The sequence below is a fragment of the Amphibalanus amphitrite genome, unplaced genomic scaffold (assembly GCF_019059575.1).
Source record: "Amphibalanus amphitrite isolate SeventyFive unplaced genomic scaffold, NRLGWU_Aamphi_draft 000745F_arrow, whole genome shotgun sequence".
Taxonomy (NCBI): Eukaryota; Metazoa; Arthropoda; class Thecostraca; order Balanomorpha; family Balanidae; genus Amphibalanus; species Amphibalanus amphitrite.
The window spans coordinates 353365-358049 of NW_024882239.1; the positions used below are offsets into that span (position 1 = coordinate 353365).

Genomic DNA, 4685 nt, shown 5'->3' on the forward strand with positions numbered 1-4685 from the left:
GGGCGCAGTAGCTGCGCAGTCACGTGACCGCAATTTCGACAGCGCTGAAAATGGACAGGGTGTGCTGAGTTAAGACCGTGATTTTAGGGGATTTAAAAGTAAAGGTAAGCGCTACCAGTGTTGAAATAACTTAATAAAGGTAGATAAATGTCCGTTGATAACAATTAAGTCAGATCAAAACAATAGAAACCGCTGAATGAAGCATGAGGTCTTCCGGCACTTTGCCTTTTTTTCGAGTAAACTGCACAAAAAATGCACAGATCACTCACCGAGTGCGCCCATAACAAACATTGTTTTTTCCCATTTAGGCGCAACTTTCGTGGGTGCGCCCTCTATGAACATCCGGAACAGAAAACGAGATGTCGCTACTAGTGCGAACTTTCCAGAAACCGCAATCTGACGAACAAGTAGCGCGTCACCTTGATGTTTGAGCTCCTTCTTTTGTCGTTCGTGTGTGGTTGTGTGGTGCGGGTGGGTAGTCATTTGACCTGAAAAGGTAAGTAACAACAGTTGCTTTTATACTATATCTACATAAAGGGTACGTTTTGCTGGCGATAATCGTTTACACATGCTTGGCGTCGGTGCTACCGAATTCAGCTGGGCAAACTACAGGACAGGAATACAAAAATGGAGGCATCCAAAAATTGATTATTCATGCCCATAGTTGGGCATTAATGACAATGACAATGGAAAAGTGCACATTTATATAAGCATCATGAGACAGGTAGGGGAGAGTGCCCATATTGCGCCACGTTAAGCGAAACTGGCTTCAGTTTGGAATGCAAAGGCAGCACAGGTTAGTTGTTTTCACATTATATTTAAAACCTTTTTACTACATTTTTTAGACACTGATTTATCGCATACTTGTCAGACACGGTCTTTTTAGAAAGTGTTGCAAAGGGCGCAATTGTTGAATACCTTCGATAAATGCGCCCACACCATGGCGCAATTGAATTCAAATTCGCCCACCGCAAATACATGCATTAGCTATGGGCTGTAAAGATAAGATTGATAAGTAGGTAATGCGTTGTATGATGCGTCATTCTTTCATTAATTTACCATCTGTTTTTAGAAATTTTATCAGAAGTGCACAGTGGTATTAGTATATATTAGGTCTGAGTGGATAATTGTGACGCTGTTGATACAAATATGTAACAGCAAAAATTTTAGGTTTTAGGTTAGGTTAGGTTGTAGGTTTGTAGGTTTTAGGTTGTTAGGTTGTAGGTTTGTAGGTTGGTAGGTTGTAGGTAAATAGGTAAGGTTAGGTCAGGTTTGATTATGTTTTTCTTTTATTTCCAGGACATATAAGTCTCATTTTTGGATTCAGGATGTCAAATAACGTAATAATATGAAAACTTTATTTTTTAACAGTCACTCGGACTTAATGTATACTTTTACCTGCACAGTGACCTCAAATTGCTTGTTGTTTTGTCATCTGCTTAAGCCTTTCGAATATTAGCCATCATTATTAATGTTACCCATGTCATTAAAGGAAATAGTTCACTTTTAACATGGGTTTTGAACTGAAATAGCAGTTTTGTAGCTTGCGCTGAGACTAGCACAAATCATAAGCTTTTACGGCCCAACGATCACCCTAAGCAAAGATATTCAATTTTCCGTTCCAAAAAGACTGTCTTATACGGGAATGTGCTGTCTTATAAAGGAATGCAGTCACGTCATCATCAGCCAATCAGCATGCTCCTTACAGCCGAAACGAGCACAGTTTGTTGGCAACACTAAGAAACCCCAACATTTTAACAAAATTGTTACTAAAGCTCATGCTGCCTTACCTCTACCAAGGTTCCACCGGAAAAGGAAGTATGATCGAGGTGGGCAACTTTTGCAACCACCACTAGGTACTTATGGTGTACCAATTTTTCTGGAGCTTGGGAGGGCGCATTTATCTTGCGGGCACAATTAGGGTACTCTCCCCTAATCCAAGCACATTTTAGGCAGAAAAATAATGCCTGCTAATCACCTGGTTGCTTGACGTCTTGACGTCTTGACGTCTTAGTCTTTGTTGACTTCAATAATGTTGGCTTCAATAAACCTTAAAAATGTGTCATTCATGCAAGTAAGCTGATGGGCGGGGCCAGTAAGATTATTCTTACACTGATGTTGAGCTCTCCAGGTGCTAACCCTGATGGTTTTGGACGATTTGTGCAACTTTTACATAGGCCAAGTGGCTTAGTTTGTTTGTACTGAGTCTGAGACAATCATGAAATACTGCCAGATAATTTTGAGTAAAAGTATGTTTTCACATAGAATCGTTTGATATTTTGGAATCCTAGTTTGCATGTGAAGACCAACACAAAATGTTATGTGTCAGGAAACCATACTGTGGTTATTGTTAAAGGGACTGTCCCACCTTTGCATTAGTTCTGAGGAGTTGAGATAGCCAAGTTGGCGGCCAGGTTCAGAAACCACTATATATTCTGGTCGCAATATCCTCAGTTTCGTGGTTAAAGAAATTTGTTCCCTTCAATTGAAAAGTGGGCCTTAGCTAAGGCCCTATCTCTTAACACTAACGGACTCTGATGACGTCATCAAGCCCATTGACCGCGCGTTATAAAATAAAAGTCCTATATTTCAAAAACGGGTGAATCTTTTTCGGTGAAATTTGGTAGATGTTCATTTTCGCTCTTTCTGATTTACGGTACATCACTTTTATGCCAATTCATTAACTTTTTTAAGGTGGGAGGGTCCCTTTAACCCGCGCCCTGGTGGGGGGGCTATTTTTTGCCCCCCCCCCTCCAGACTTTTCAATATATCTCCAGAACCGCTGCGCCGATCGTCACCAAACTTTCAGGACCCTCCCGGGCATCAATTTTACACATTGTGACCAAAAATTTTTCCAAAGGCTGTGATAGGTTGGCCGCAAATGACGTCAGAGTGACGTCATGTTCTGCCGTTTTCGACCAAAAAAAAAAAAAAGGTTTCGCGGGAAGAGCTGTCAGGCCTATATCTTTGAAGATACAGAAAAATGTCTAAGACATAAAATGTGTAGAATTACCAGGGCTACTAAACTGCTATCTCGAAATTTTGAAATTTTTGAATTTGAACCCCCAAAAGTCAAAACATATTTTTTGAAAATATTAGTCAAAAAATCCAAAAAAGTTTTTTCGATTTTGTCCCTTTAACACCACACCCAGCCACCTCATCCAATCAGCAAGTGGCAGGTGAAGGAACCCTTAATGATGCACTGGTCCCTGAATTGCTTACTTTGATTCTTTGCAACTTTCCAGATGCCTAAGAAACCGCAGCAAGGTAGAAAGCGAAAAAGACAAGAGGTAAGGAATATTTGGCTTCACTACATTAATGTATTGCGCAAGCATGATAATTTTTTTCTTTTTGTTTCTTGGGATTGCATGCGTACCTAGTATGTAATTATATATTTTTATAGCCTTATTTTTACTGAAGTGTGCAACAAGTGGTTGCCGATGCACCTTTTGTCTGCCAGTCAGCTAATACTGCCTCAAGACATGCTTGATGTGCTTCAATGATGTTTTCTTGATATCGTTCAGCTGTTGTGATGCCTATATTTTTGTAAGTTTTTGCGGTACAAAAACTATTTTATTCCGAAAACAGACTGTGCTTGGGTTATGTACAACCAATCGAAATTGATTCAAAACCGCAACGCCCGTCCCAGTGGGTCATTGGGACGGGCCCAATCCTGAATTGGTGATGAGAATCCGGTTCAAGCCGCTCTAGCGCTTGCATCAGTGGCAGTGGCCGCGTTCCAGGTCGGGTAAAGTCCGTTAGCGTTCCGACCGTGTCTGGCTATGATGAAAATGCTCGAGTGTCGGGCATTCAAGTTATGCCATCTGCCTAGGCCCTGTTGGGTGCGACTTAAGTAGCGGTTTCTGGCGCATTAAGATTCCATGGTAACTACCTTGATGCAATGAAGATAGCCCCTACTAAATCCGGCCCCCATTGCAGAGCGTGACGCCAGCTCACAATCAACTATTATAGCCACACTGTGCACTGATCGGTTGCGGTACTTTTGCAGCATTATGTTGAAAGTTGCTAACAACGTCTTATACATGGATGCGTTACGGCGTTTTGACTGGTTTACCATTCAACTTATTTTAAGAGCATGACGAATTACCAATAAGTAATTCGTCCCGCCTGCGATAGATATGATCATCCTACGACAATCCACGTTAGTCACGACCAAGAGACTATCTCTTGGTACTCATATCCCAACCCATTCTGTCAAAGCACGATCTCTGCGATAAGACGTAAACCTCTGCACATGACCTTAAATGTGGATGATATCCGTGGTGTTATATCTGTGGTTATTTTCATTACAGTTGTTCATCGTAGACCGAATATTGGATCACCGCACCATTGTAGGCAAGAAGGAATATCTTGTCAAATGGGACGGCTACCCAAAAGAGTGAGTTTTTGTTAACACTACCTTTTAGCTAAGCTGCTTTCTGCCCTAGCATACTACTGATGATAACACCCTCATCAGTAGCCCGCGGGTGCAAAATAACCGAAGTAGCCAATGCGCTCTAAAAAACCGACAAGCACATATCAAATCAGTGGGAGAGCGCCAGACTAGTGACACAACCGGTAATCATAGCACGTTCGTTCGAGCCGTTTGGTTCCCCTTTTCTTGCTCATGGCAGTATGGCCCCTATCATGGCCCCTTTCTTGCTCATGTTAACAGGGAGATATGT

General features: G+C 41.6%; 1 long non-coding RNA gene across 1 annotated transcript; it reads left to right on the forward strand.

Annotated features, from left to right (window-relative positions):
* The first annotated feature begins 452 nt into the window (after positions 1 to 452).
* Positions 453 to 4399, forward strand: LOC122365502. Its single transcript, XR_006253764.1, has 3 exons — positions 453 to 496; positions 3246 to 3290; positions 4314 to 4399. It is a non-coding gene; the product is annotated as an uncharacterized LOC122365502 (long non-coding RNA).
* Positions 4400 to 4685: the final 286 nt, after the last annotated feature.